This window comes from Apodemus sylvaticus, chromosome 4 (assembly GCF_947179515.1).
Source record: "Apodemus sylvaticus chromosome 4, mApoSyl1.1, whole genome shotgun sequence".
NCBI lineage: Eukaryota > Metazoa > Chordata > Mammalia > Rodentia > Muridae > Apodemus > Apodemus sylvaticus.
This window is the reverse complement of record NC_067475.1, coordinates 83,877,493-83,891,760: the sequence shown is the minus strand read 5'-3', so window position 1 is coordinate 83,891,760 and position 14,268 is coordinate 83,877,493.

Genomic DNA, 14,268 nt, shown 5'->3' with positions numbered 1-14,268 from the left:
AGACACCTGCAGCCCTTCTGTGATATATGTTCTGTCACCACCATGCCTTATCGCTTCCTGGAGCTCTGGCCCATCCTACCTTCACACAACCAGCCCAGCCATTTTACTTCTGAAAATCTTACAAGAGCCACCTTCCACTCTCTGTCAGTCCCTCGACTTCTCCTCTATTCTCCTTCCATTCTCTCCCTGGGAACACCGCAGCAGCTGTCTGTCACTCTACGGTGCACTTCCTCCTTTAACTTGAAGTAAAACTGTTAAAGTGTCTAGCTAAGCTCTCATCTACAGCCTCTCCAAAGAGGAAAGAAAGTACGCTCTCCAAAGTAAGTTCATAGCTCATTCCTTCATCACTGAGAAGAGCAAAGGAGGCAGGACAAAGTTAATTTCTTTCTGGAGACTGCGAGAGCACATTGGCTCACGATCCGAGGTCACAGTCCATTGTGGGGAGTCACGGAGAGTCTCACGGCATCCAGAGCCTCTCTCAGACCCCAGTGGTTAATGCACGCACACTTTCTTGTACTCGGCACCTTCTCCTCTTCATTCAGTCCATGGCTCAGTCTATGACGTGCTGCTGCCCAAATTCACCTCAAGTAACCCAATTAGGGAAATCCCTCGCAGGCCTGCCCTCAAGGCAACATAATCCAGGCAGCTCCTCGTCAAGACCCACTTTCCTGATGATCGTACCATCAGCTGACCATCAAAATTAACCACCCAGTGTCCAGTGAGTCTTGAGGAGCCCAAAGCGGGTGTGTGTGCATCCATACACACGCGCAGCTCATGGTAATGCTGATTAGCTGAAGAGTTACTAAGTTCAACATATGGATGGCCCATCTTTAATGCCGGTGACTTCCAACAGGGAAATATAAACTTTACACGAAGGAACAGTACAAAACGAAGAAATTCAGTTGGTTCAAAAGGAAGAACATGTATTCTGCTCAGCACAAGTGAAGTTTCAGGAAAATAAGCATCTTCAAGTACAAAATTGGGGGCATGGGGAACAACATCTGGTGTGAGAGAACGGGATGGCAGAGACTTCTGAAGAGCAGTCTGGTAAACTAACGGCTTTGAAAATGTATGGTCTCCAATAATGACCTTCGAAGTAAAATTCTAGGTACAGAAAATAAAAACTATGACTTTGAAACCCTCACAATAGCAATGCTTCTAAGAGCCAAACATCAGGGCAGTTTAAAGGCCCAGAGAGGAGGAAACACTTCCCATGAAATACAATATAGCTTTGGAATAAACTAGTGGGCAGAAAATAACAAAACAAAACTCAAATTATACAAGCTCATGGGGGAGGCTGGGGAAATAGCAAACCAACTAAACTCTTCACTTCCTTTGCTCCGTTAGATCAGGGTAATTGTAATTTTGGGGTCTGACATTTTCCATGTTGGATAAGCATTATATTTAGAGTGTTTTTTAAAAGCCTATACTGAAAGCATTGGTAAGCAAAAAAATCCACTTGTCATGTTCATCCTCAGCTGCTTTTTTTTTAAGTCTTTCTGGTTCCCACTTGGACAATAAAAAGTCACTTTAGAAGCAGGATATGTAGTTCAGTCGATAGAGCACTTCCTGTGCAGGACCAAAGTTCTGCACTCAATCCTCCGCACCTCAGAACATGGTGTAAGCCTTAAAAGGGTCAGAAGTTCAGGGTCCTCAGTTCAAAGACAGCCTGGGCTAGAAACCCTATCTCAAAAACAATTAAAAGCCTATTTAAATCACAAACCAATTTAAAGCATAGTGGGTAACTGAGCCACGCGCAAGCCTGCCTTCCAGATGAGGAACCTGACAGAAGCTGTTCTGGCCCCTCAGCTCCTCTCCCCACCCTTGGTGCCCAGTTGAGCTTGATTTCTTGTTCCCCCTCGAATCCATCAGGCAGACATGACTTGATACTTCATAGTCTCCCAATAAAGCTCTGTCTGCCCCCTTCTCTTCCCCCACCCCTTCCTCTCTTTATTTCTTCCTCCTACCTAGAGTTGAAGGACCCAACACCACCAAAAGGATCCCCTAAGGCAAAAAAGTACCAGGCTGGACTTTGTGTGAGGCAGACACACCCTTCGTGTGTGGCGCCCCTGAGATGCTGGGGCTCATCTTATCCAGCACAGGCTCACGTACAGTGACTGACCCACTAAAGTCTTGTGGAAAGGAAAGACGTGCGCCCAGCAATGAGCTCAGACACATTTTTACATCAAGAGAAGAAAGAGACAATTGGATGACCAAGACAGAGCACAGGGAACCGCAGCGCCAGCGGTGCAGGGTGAATGAAACTGAGAGGATGGTGGGGAAAACCATCCAAATGACACCAAGGAAGAGAAAGGGAGTGGACAGCAGGACTTCACTGGTCCTCTGTAGATACAAAGCTTAGATCTGTTACCCTGGTGGTAACGGTTGCATTCTGAGAAGGAATAAAACCTCAACAGCAAGGAAAGGGATCCGCAAACATTAGGAGAAAGCTGGGTTTCCCATAGGAGAGAGCAGAGAAAATGGACACAAGAAACTTCTATAAAGTTAGTCAACAAATATTCCCAGAGCTTCCGAAGGCCAGCAGGCCAGTCAGATCGTGGGTTTTTATTCTAAACCCTTTCTGTCCTAAATCCTCCTCCGTACTTTGCACTGTCTGTTTTTGTCTTTGCCTCGATGTACTTTTTCCTTTAAACTGAAAACAAAAGAAATAAGCTATGAATTGTGAACAGGGGAAAGGCATTGCCCTACTTCTACAGAGCTGTTATTTACAGAACCAAATGGCGCGCATAACTTCAGATAGTGGACTTGCCGCTGCTGCCAGGGGAACTGGTCTAAGTTTCTCATTTACAGATGCCCACCGAATTCCTTAGACCTGATGTAGGCATCTTTGGTTCTCCCCTGGATCCGCAGTAGATCATTGGCAGGAACAGTATGAAAATCTAAATAAGCAGCAGACAGTGATGGTGTGTCCTGCAATCCCAAGATGACCGGAGTTCCATCCTTGGGCTTGGTATTCACTTGATGGAAAGAGAAAATTGACTCTGAGAGTTGTCCTCTGCCTTCCACAGACACGCTGTGGCAGGTGCATAAACATGCGCATGTGTGCGCGCGAACACACATGTGCGCGCGCGCGCACACACACACACACACTAAACAAATAAAAACAAATTTTCTGGCAACTGAGGCAATTCAAGGCCTCATAAAATTCTCACCTCGTGAAAGAAAATAGGCTGCTTTCTTAGGAAAAAAACAACAAAGGTCTTTCCTTAAAACAATTTGAAGAGAAATACACTTGGGAGGAACACTCAAACAAAAGAGGATTGAGAAATGCAAGGGAAGTTACTACTCTTCTCAGCAAACAGGGATTCAGAACTTTCCCTCTGGTGATGTTACTAATCATCCGATACACTCAGCAAGTTGCCCTCGATTAAATGCTGAACCTCCCCTACTAGATCCTCACCCTTGCCTGATCCTAGTACCCGGCTGTTCAGTTTATTAAAACTTCCCCCTTCCTGGTCTGAGCCCTCAAAAAGTCTGCAAGTCTCCACTGCTGTTGTTCATGAGCGAGTGTGGTGTGATATCTGTGTGCGCATGTATGATATTAGTGTGCCCACGGCCCAAAGCAGGCGGCCTTTCCTCAACTGTGCTCTGCCTTTACTTTATGTTACAGGGTCACTCAGTGGACCTGAGAGTCATTGATTAGGTCAGGCTGGCTAGCCAATGAGCTTCAAGTATCAACTTATCTGACAGTTACTGACCCTTACCCACCTGGGGTCACAGGCACCCAAAACATGTCTGGTTTCTCATGAACATTTTGGAAATCCAAACACAGTATTTTTCACAGTAAGGACTCTACTGACTGAACCATCTCGCCAACCCCCAAGTCACCCTCTTTCCGCTATCCACTCTGAGGAAGCAGGGTTAAGAACGGGTGACTGCTTATAGGTACAAATAAGCTTTCTCCCCGCTGTTGGCCACAGGGCTCACTGTGCACCTCCTTGGGCTTGATTCCCAGCATCCTGCAGCCCAGGCTGTCTCACAGGACAGCCTGTTCTGACTTGTGTTTCTGAGAAAGCGTTTGAGGATAATAGGGAATGTAACATTTGTTTCTCAATGGTAATAACTCACAACCCCTGCCTCCCTTCCTCGGTAACAAGAATGTCATCGGGGCCGCCGTGAGAATTCCCCGAGGGCTCTGCATGAGCTACATCAAGCACACAATTTGATACAAACGCATCTGTCCTGATGTGCACATCTTTTTATCATTAGAGAGGATATGGCAGCCGGTGCAGACCTCCTTAAAGTTGTAAGATTTCAACTATTACTTCTGAAAGAAGGAAGGCAGAAAGCTCCCTGGGAAAAGAGCTATGTGCAATGGGGCTCGCTTGGCTTTGCTAGATTCCCATGCTGAATTAATTGTGTTTCCAAACAGTCTTGCCTGAACCACGTTTCAAAAGGCTGTGGGCTGCAGACGACACAAACCCTTTTCACACACAACAAAAAAAAAAAATCAGAAGAGGCGCCAGATTCCCCCATGGGATATTGTTTCTTTTCCATTCACTGGAAACCTGGCCCAAGATGTAGCGTTACAGGGAAACTGGGGATGTAAAGATCGCAAAAGGAAGAGATGTTCAGCCTAAGGACAGGTGTGCGTGTTTTAGCATGTAGGGGGAAAGGTCGACCCTAAGGTGAGGGAATGGGTCAGCTTTCCTTCCCTACAGCAGAGACAGACAGAGAACTATCCCTGAAAACAACACCAAGAAGCAAAGAGGGAGGAAACCTGAAATGGTGCTTACTGGATAGTGTTCTTGGTTAGCCAAATGGTCATTTGCCCTATCAAAGTATGTCAAGAACTGAACAATGTATACATAGAAACAAGCCTTAAAGATGGCTTAGAAGTGAGGACACCCCAAAAATGTACTTCCAAAATACCCTGGGATCTCAGGACAGTCAAAGTTACAGGTTTGAAAAAAAAAAAAAAAAGGCTCAGCTGGAGAGGTCAAAGCAGCCATGTGCAGTCCACATCAGCCCAACCATCCAAGCCCTGGCTGTCTAGAAAGGATTACAAATTTGCTATCCTTCCAGTTCTATGAAAGGTCTATATTTCTGTTTAAGACAAAGCCATTCTCTGGAGGACGATGCTTGCCAACACTCTGAAGAAATAATCTCTCAAAATTCTTGCAGCCCACTGTGTTATGATTTCATCCCATGAAATACAGCACCTTACATTAAACCCCATAAAACCGAGCCCCAGCGGAGGGGCTCCAGGCTCAGAGTGAGCGGCCAGCAGCAGGTGATGCCCAGAGAAGTGGATGAGCCCCTGCTCAGATGGCTGCTTCCCACCACTGGCCTCCTTCTGCAGGAGCAAATCTGTTTTGCTTCTGCAGATTATTCTCAGGGAATCACGCCTGCACACAGCAGAGCATGCATGTGCTTTGTGAATGAACAACATGTCACAGCTCTGCAGCGTTGATTCTCTTGCAAACAGAAACACCCAAACTCATTCTGGCTCCCCAGTCTGTGGACATCATCTCTGCTTTTGCCTATGGATGATCAAGCATATCGATATGAGGGCCAGAAAAGGCAAAAGGAATCATTCTTCTAGCTAAAGAGGAATATACAAGAGTTTCTGTTATACACTGAAGACTTGGGGCCTTGATAAATTAACAATGACCCCCAAGTAACGCACCCATTCCCACAGAGCCAAGCTGTTTCTGCTCCCAGCAGCTGTTGTGAACCTCTCAATGCTGTAATTTTAGGCAATAAGGCTAGCCTTTGATAAACGTCTTAATAAGAAGTTGATCAGTGATCACTGAGGCAGAGGCTCATAACTCAGGCCTTCGTGTTATTATTAGAATTCCTCCTGACACCCATATTTATCTTCAGAACTTACACTGGCATCAAAGGCAGGTCAAGTATTATCCACCTCTGTATTAAGAACACTCGGTACATATCTTCCCACATCCAGCATTTTTGTTTCAGATGTAAAATAAAGCTTACATGTCATTCCACATTACATGTGGTTTCATTCTGCCCTGGGTACCACCTATCCCTGGGTACCACCCATTCTAGGGCACCTTGCTCCTCTGGGTATCACTAAGTCCTGGATGTCACTCAGCCCCGGGTACCACCCATACCCACAGTCTCACCCACCCTTGGGTACCACCGACCCCTGGGTACCACCTATCCCTGGGTACCACCCATTCTAGGGAGCCATGCACCCTTGGTATTACACATCCCTGGATGTCACTCAGTCCTGGGCATCACCAATCCCTGGATATCACCTACCCCGAGTATCAACCATCCCTGGGTATTACCCACCCCTGGGTATCATCCAAGAGTAAAATTTTCCTATAATTCAGAAAATGCCACTTAAGATAAAGCTAGTTTCTTGATCTGGGAAGACTTTTCTCTTTTTTGGAACCTCATAGTAGAAGGGAGCTCTCATCCACCCCTTGTTTACTAGAGAGTGTTTTCCTTAACTGGAAAGGTCACAGGGACACCATTCACCTATGGAAACTCTGTCCTCTTATCCAGCGCTTCTTACAACAGAGATCATAGAGACTTGGCATCTCCTCCTCTTCTATGTACCCGGATGTGTAAGATTCAAACTCTCATTGTTTCAGAGTTAAAGTCTGAGGTGGGGCTGAGGGAGTGGCTCTGTCGGGGAGGTTCTCACGCTGCCAGCGTGAGGACCTAAGCTGGAACCTGCATGAGAATGACACGCGTGCTGCTATCATACGCACACTCAGGGCCCTGGGGCTGGGAAATGAGCAATAGCAAGATTCCTGAGGCTCGCTGGCCAGGCAGCCTAGCCTGACCTGTAAACTTCAGACCTGTCTGAAAAGAGGTAGACACACTCATGAAGATGACACCCAAGATTGACCCTGCACATATGTGCCCGTGTGCGCGTGTGCTCGCACATGCATGCGCATGCGCGCGCATACACACACACACACACACACACACACACACACATACAGGCCTGAGGTGATTCGTGGATGAGCCCAGCCCCAGTGCCCTCCAGTGTGTGGGCTGGAGAAGCCCACTGTTGTAATAAAGCACCTTTTGCATTCTTCAGCATCCTCTTGTCTTAGGAATTTCAGGACTATATTGATAATTTACTCACCATGTGGATTTTCTCACATGTATAGACTCTTCTACCTCTTCCTTTGCTTCCAAGTCATGGACAGCAAGGGTTCCTACACTATCATGGGGTGGGTGAAGGTGTCTTTATTAGTCTTTGTCACTCAAATGACTGCATGAATCACAATACTTACAGCCCCCTGACCTGGGCTTTCCTGATGGCATTAAACCGCCAATGCCCATGTTGTAAATTAATAAGAAATAGCCTTTAGAGTATCAGTTATTTTCTCATGTGCGTGTCGGCACTAGCTGGCCTGGGAGGTTTTCTGAACTGATCCCCCTGGCTGTGCACATGAAAGACAGCGTGTGGGCTCAGGCGAAGCTGGCAAGGAGGCCAGAAACCATTTCTTGTCAATATTAGTAATCTTTTCTCACAGCTCTGACACAGCACATAAAACTATAAAATAACCACATGTTCTCTGACTTGTTCCTTACACCATTAAACCATTTGCTAACCTTTCAAAATCTGGATGTATAAAACGTAATAGATCGAAGCCCAAGTTCTGTCATGATGGAATAGAAGACCTTGAGATGCCCGGCCTCACCGGGCTTCCTTGGTTGTCTTATCTACATGATAAAAAGAACCCCATGTTAGCAGCTTTGTGGTTCTTGATTGATTGCATTGCCTACGAAGATGCTTGAACAATAGTCGTGGCTGCAGATGGTGCTGTCAAGCCCAGCCTCGACTCCAAGGTCATTCACTCATTCACTCTATAAATACCAGACAGCAGATAGCACCAAGCACGGTGTGCATTACCGAAGGCAAAAAGCAAACACAGCATTGGCCTTCATGGAGTTTAGAGCTGTCTGTGCAGAGACGGGCAAGGACTGTGACTTATTAACTGTCTGAAGGAGATGCACACTATGAGGAAAATGTATCACGGGGGGATGGTGACCAGCAGAGGTCACTGTGGCTCATCTACTCAACAATAGATTGGACTTAGTAATGGTCACACCCTGGAACCCTACTAGGATTATAAGAGTGACACACAGTACCAAACCTTGGGAAAGGAAGAGAGCTATAGGTATGAATGCAAGCACCTCAACATCGCAGGAAGACATTGAGAACAAAGTGTAAAGTGCCCCTGCAGAAAAGGGAGGGGATGCTAGAGACCTTGTAAGGGGGATGATTTAAGAGTCTTCAGTGATATGTAACAGTTCCTCAAGCCTCCTGGGGAACAGAAAGCACTTTGTTATAGCAGTACTTCTCCAATGGCATGATTTAGTGCCAGGTGGGACATTGGGCTGTGTCTAGAGACATTTTTGTTGCTGTAACCTGGGACTAGGGATGGAAGGGCAAGGATCTAGTGTCATTAATGGGCAAAAGACCACCATGCAGCTATACATCTTACTGTGTCCAACACTGGGGTTGAGAAATTCTTGCCTACAGAAGAGTTGGTCAGCAAGCCTTTCCAATCACTGGTGTTTGTCTGTAAACCAATGCCAGAGTAGGAAAAGTATTTCTCAGAATTGAATGCTCTTCCCTCTCAGGAGTTGCCCAGGTCTCTGTGTTAAAGATGTCCAAGGAGCAAAAGCAGGGTCTGGAGGGACAGTTCAGATCTTAACAACACTTCTCATTCTTGCAAAGGACCCAGGTTCCATTTCCAGAACCCACCTAGAGGCTCACAATCATCTGTACCTTCAATACCAGGGAATCCAACAACCTCCTCTGACCCCTAAGGGCACTATACACACACGGTGCACATGCAAAGCAGTCATACATTCAAAATCAAATACATAGCTCTTGTTTTGATAGTTTGGTTTGTTGTTATTGTTATTCAAGCAAGTCACAGGAAACGTCCCTAATGAAATAGAAGTGTGTGCACAATGGTGAAACACAGCTGAATCCCTGGGAGACAAGAGCACCCAGAGGAGCCCAGAGAGATGGTACCATGGTAGCGGTTGACAAAGCAGCAAACAGAAGGGGAAATATAAAATAAGTAGGGCAGTAGGACAGTAAGACTCAGTGAAGGAGGGTCACGCACAGGGCTCTTTACTGTATTGTAACAGTGGTATGTGTACCTTATGCACTTGTAAACAGACATAAAGTAACAATGTATCATCTGTAACAAACAAACTACAGGGAGCAAAGGGGTGCATGGGAATCCTCTAGACCTTCTCCTCAAATTCTCTGTAAGCCCCAAAACTGCTCAGAGCAGGAAAAGCTAGTAAGTGTTGTTAAGAGGTTAGGGTTTAATCATTTAAATTATTACCTGTGATAATAGAAAGGCATGAGAAAAAGGAAGCTATGTTTTACCCTAAGTGTTGTTATTTCTCTTCAGAAAATACCCCAAAAACCAGTACCCTTGATTGCCACAGAGAAGTCAAACACACTTGTTGATTCCCATCTCTAATCTCTGCACTTGGGAGGCTGAGACAGGAGGATCTGAGTTCAAGGATAGCCTGGGCTACATGATGAAATCCCCATCTAAAATAACAAATAAATACAAAAAGGATCCAAACTGAATCTGTTCCTACTGTTAACTAGCACACCAGACCGTTACAGTGACCTTTGACATGGCGCAGGCCAGGGCTCTCTTGGCCTAGCTGTAAATTCCTGGTGAGGACGTGGAGAAAGTAAGTAGGGAGAACTGGGCCAAAAATCTGAGTGAAAGACTGCAGAGAAGACTCCAGAATGATGACTGCCCAGAGCTGTTGCAAGTTCAGTACCCAGCACCTAAGTCCACAATTATCTGTAAGTGCTCCAGGAGATGTTCATGCCCTCTTATGGCATACACATGGGTAGACAGACAGACAGACAGACAGACACACACACACACACATGACCGTGCATACACAACACCCACACTGAAAGCGATCAAAACAAATCCTTTCGAAAAGGAACTTGAGTTTGTGAGCAAATGAAGGACATTAATGAGAGATGCAGACTAGAAATATTTTTCTTACTATACAGAGGAGTTGAATCCATTTGCAAACTGAATGGGAAGCCTGTTCAGGAAGGAGAGACTTGAAATCCAGTGGAGAGTAAGATAGGGGCCAGGTCAGTGAAGAAGAAGTAAATGGTTGACCATCCACAGCAACCATTCACACATGGCATGTTCTAGAGAAGAAAGTCCTCTTTCTCCACAGTGGATGCCAGCGATAACTGGAATGTATCTTCAGCAGCATTGTAAGGGAGAAGAGGCAGTTGGTGGACAGTGTCTGACACCAAAATGGTGGATCGCAGAACTAGAGAGGAATACCAGGGGCAGTAAGTTGGTGCCAGACACTCAGACTCTTGAGCAGACAGGTGAATGGGTCAGGCCTCAGAGAGAAACACAGATTATTTTTACACTATAACAAAGAAGATTTGGTGCCTAATGTAACCCAAGACCCTCGCTCCATACCATCCCCAAGCCACCCCTCCAGGCACAAGTGGACTCTACACCTGTGAGCTCTCTTGGTACAGGCAGCCCTCACATCTCACTAAAGAAGCTTCTATGTCAGCAGCTGGAGACTACTACAGAGACAGATGGTCAGTCAAATTGCAGAGAATATGTGACTGATGTTACAGGCCCCAGCCCCAATTGGACAATGATAAGGCAATCAACACACCTCAGGTTCGGGGAACATCACAGAAGAAGGGGTGGGAAGCGTGGCAGAGCCTGAGGACCAAGAAGCCCCACTGCAAGACAAAACAGGGCTGTTGCTTCCATGAACTCTCAGCAATATGGCTGCCTGCACAAGACTTGCAAAGACCACACACAGTTGTCATGCCAATGTAGATGAAGGGAATTTTGCAAGGCCCAACCATAGATAAAGTGCTACAGGAAAGCAATGGCTCTAAAAGAGGAACTACCAGGTTTTCTTTATCTTATGTTCAAGGACAGTATTCCAATCCTAAGAGGTCAGGACTAAACATGTACAAAAACAGATAACACTAATTGAATTCACTAGGAGATATATAATATATATTAATATGTTTACATATTCAATATATTCACTAGAAGATATAGAGAGAGAAGATAAAATATTTATTTATAGATATAAGTATAAATATATTTATAGATAGATGTAAATATAGGAGATGAATGAATCCAAGAGGGCCATTGGGGAGGCACAAGAGCAATTGGTGAGAGGAAAATTGGAAGGATGCAGAAAGTGTTCTCATGCATAAAACTCTCAAATTAAAAAAGCAAAAAGACTAAAAACAAAAAGGAAATTTAAAAGACGGGGTACAACCAGCCATTGCTGAATGAGCTGTGAGTTAGTTTTGTGCTACTGTAACAACACATCTGAGATAGTCAATGTATAAGAATGAAAGGTCCACATTGGCCCATAGACTTAACCCATGGCCACTTGGCCCCTCTGCCTTTGAGCCTCTGCTGAAACAGAACATTGTGGCAGGAAACAGAATATAGCAATTTCATTCCTGGGCAATGAACAAGACAGGAGGGGACTAGGATCCAACTTATCCTTTCAAGGGCTCACCCCTAATGACCCAACTTTCCCCACTGTATCATCTCTTAAAGGTCTTACTTTCTCCCAGTTATAAATAGCAAAATCAGTATGTTTCCCCTTATCATCATTAATCACAGACTCCAATAGACCAGCATCAGAGTGCTCAACAGGCAGGCTATCGATGCCCATCTTTGCCCGGAACTAATTAAGAATGCCTAGGGCATCCCCCATACCTTGCCACTGTACCCACTGATTTTTTCTTATGTGTACTGCATCTCCACTCCATCATCAGCATTAATTCCTAAGGACTTTGCTAAGATGTCCTACACTCTTAGGATCTCGGGCTCTTTACCAATAAGGCATCATAAGTGCTCATTTCCCATCCCAGGAGTAGGGTCTGCATCAAGTCCCCTCTTGGGAGCATCCTCTCTGCAAAGACAGTGAGACAGCACATAGACCATCACTTCCGTTGAGGAGCAGGCCTTCTGGTCAGGAGGATTTCCCTTCTAACATCATGGAGAAGGAAACAAGTCAACCAAGCAGTGTTCTTCATGGAAAGTTCCAGTATCTATCCTTCCCCAAGTCAAAACAACCTCAAAAGATAAACTTCCACTCTGAGGTCAGTATGACTCTTAGCATGAGCCAACATTGGGATTCATCATATTTTTTAAAGCCCTTCTGTTTATATAAAAGAAAACTGAACTTGGGCAATCACAGAAGGACTGTAAACAGTCTCTGAGACAAGCAAATGCCTTCATGTGGAGTGAAAATTATTACCATCAACGTTCTATCTCAAATGCGTGGCAAAATTTAGCCGAGAAAGATGACATCCAACAAAGGTAGAGGAAGTCAAACATTCGACAATCACATGATCCTGTGTGTGTGTAGAATGAACTCCAGATAGTAGTTTAAAGACCCGGGGCCTCTTATTCCCAGGCCTAAGCTGTTTTCATCTAAGACGTTTAACAGAGCATGTCCTGGAAGGTGTCACTAGAGGGTTTCCAGAGGGAGATTGTCAGCACCATAATAATGAGTTGGCGAGCTTCCTCCACACCCAGCCCTGTGCTATGGCACTGGTAGTTGTTTCTTCTCTAACCTCAGGCCAAGTCTACTCAGATTAGAAATGCCAGGGATAGACCTTGGGACAGCCTGAGTCACACAGCACACAACTAAAGCCGAGATGGAGGTCGCTGCAAAACCCTTGAAAATCGCTTATTGGACACAAGAAGGAAATTCAAGGAGAATGAACAATCCTGGAAGTCTCCCAAGCCATCCTTCTGGGGATTCTCTAGGCCAAGGACAACCAGATTTCATCCTGCCCTCTCACCCCCATCACCCTTCTGTCATCAGGCATGACCACAACCAAACGATACTTCGTGAGAAATGAGTTGGCCTGGCACACATTGTTGGTGAAGACTTTATTTTTCTGAGCCAGGCAACTAGAAACCAGACAGTGTTTGCTGTTGAGTTTAAATCTAGAACTTTGGACTCAGAATATTGCTCGGTGCTAGCAAAGCAAAAATACCTGAGCTCTACACCTAGAACCACAAAACGTAGGAGGACCTTTGACCTCTGAAGGTCATTTGTAAGGATAGGGATTTATTTCCCATATGTTTTGGAAACTGGAAGTCTAAGATTAGGGTTGGTGTGGAGGATGTTCTCTGACGGTGCCTCGATTCTTCATCCTTCAGAGAAGACAGATGCTGTCTTCACATGAGGAGAAAATGAGGTCCCTCCTCTAAGCCCTCTATAAAGAGCCCAGTTCTATCCTTGGGAGTTATGCCCCCAATGTTTAATCCCCCCTTAATACTATCATACAAGTAAATAAGTTTAAGCACCTGAATACTGGGGGTCAAATTCAGACCATAGCAAGGAACAATAACATCTTAAGTTCCTAACACATGAAAGCAAGAGTTTATACCAGGATCCAATGGATAACTCCAGTCCTATGGTCAGATGGATAACCCTTGTTAAATTCAGTGGGCCACAAAACAAAGGACCCTGGGTGTATGAGGGGGATTTGTGGGGTATAAGGGAAAATGATAGGGGCAAGGAGGATAAGAAGGTGTATGGAGTGAGTATGGTTTGAAGGCATTGTACACATATATGAATAAATTAAGTAAGCTTTAAAATTAAGTTGTGAAAGGAATATCAGTATGAAGACAAGGAAGAGTGCAGGGGTTCCCTACTGACTTGGACCCTGGGTTACATTGTCCACAAGCCACAGTGGGAGACAACACAAAAAAGACAGCTGTTTGTGTCTCTCAAAGTTACATTGTTTATAAAAGGTGGAACTACTCATAGCTCCAAAGAGAATATTCTATGGACTACTTTGTAGTCAAAAGTATACCACTACCATCTCATTGCACAAATGGTCTTAAAATGACTTCAAAAATACATAGACAATATATGCCCTCCCTTGAGACGTGGATGCACAAATATATCCACATAGTATCAAAAATGCTGCTATGGGTCCTTATATGATTATAAAAAAACATCTGAAAGGAAACAGTGCCAAGCAAACTGACTCTAGTACTGGTCACATTTCACTTCTCCCATTCTAAGTTAAAAGTCTGCTCACACAAGTGTGGTGGTTTGAACAGGAATGGCCTCCATAGAATCATGTGTTTGAACGTTTGGCCCACAAGGAGCACTATTGGCCCACTGTTAGGAGGTGTGGCCTTGTGGAAGGAAGACTGTCACTATGGGGACAGGCTTGGAGGTCTCAGACGCTCAAGCTAGACCTAGTGTGGCATTCAC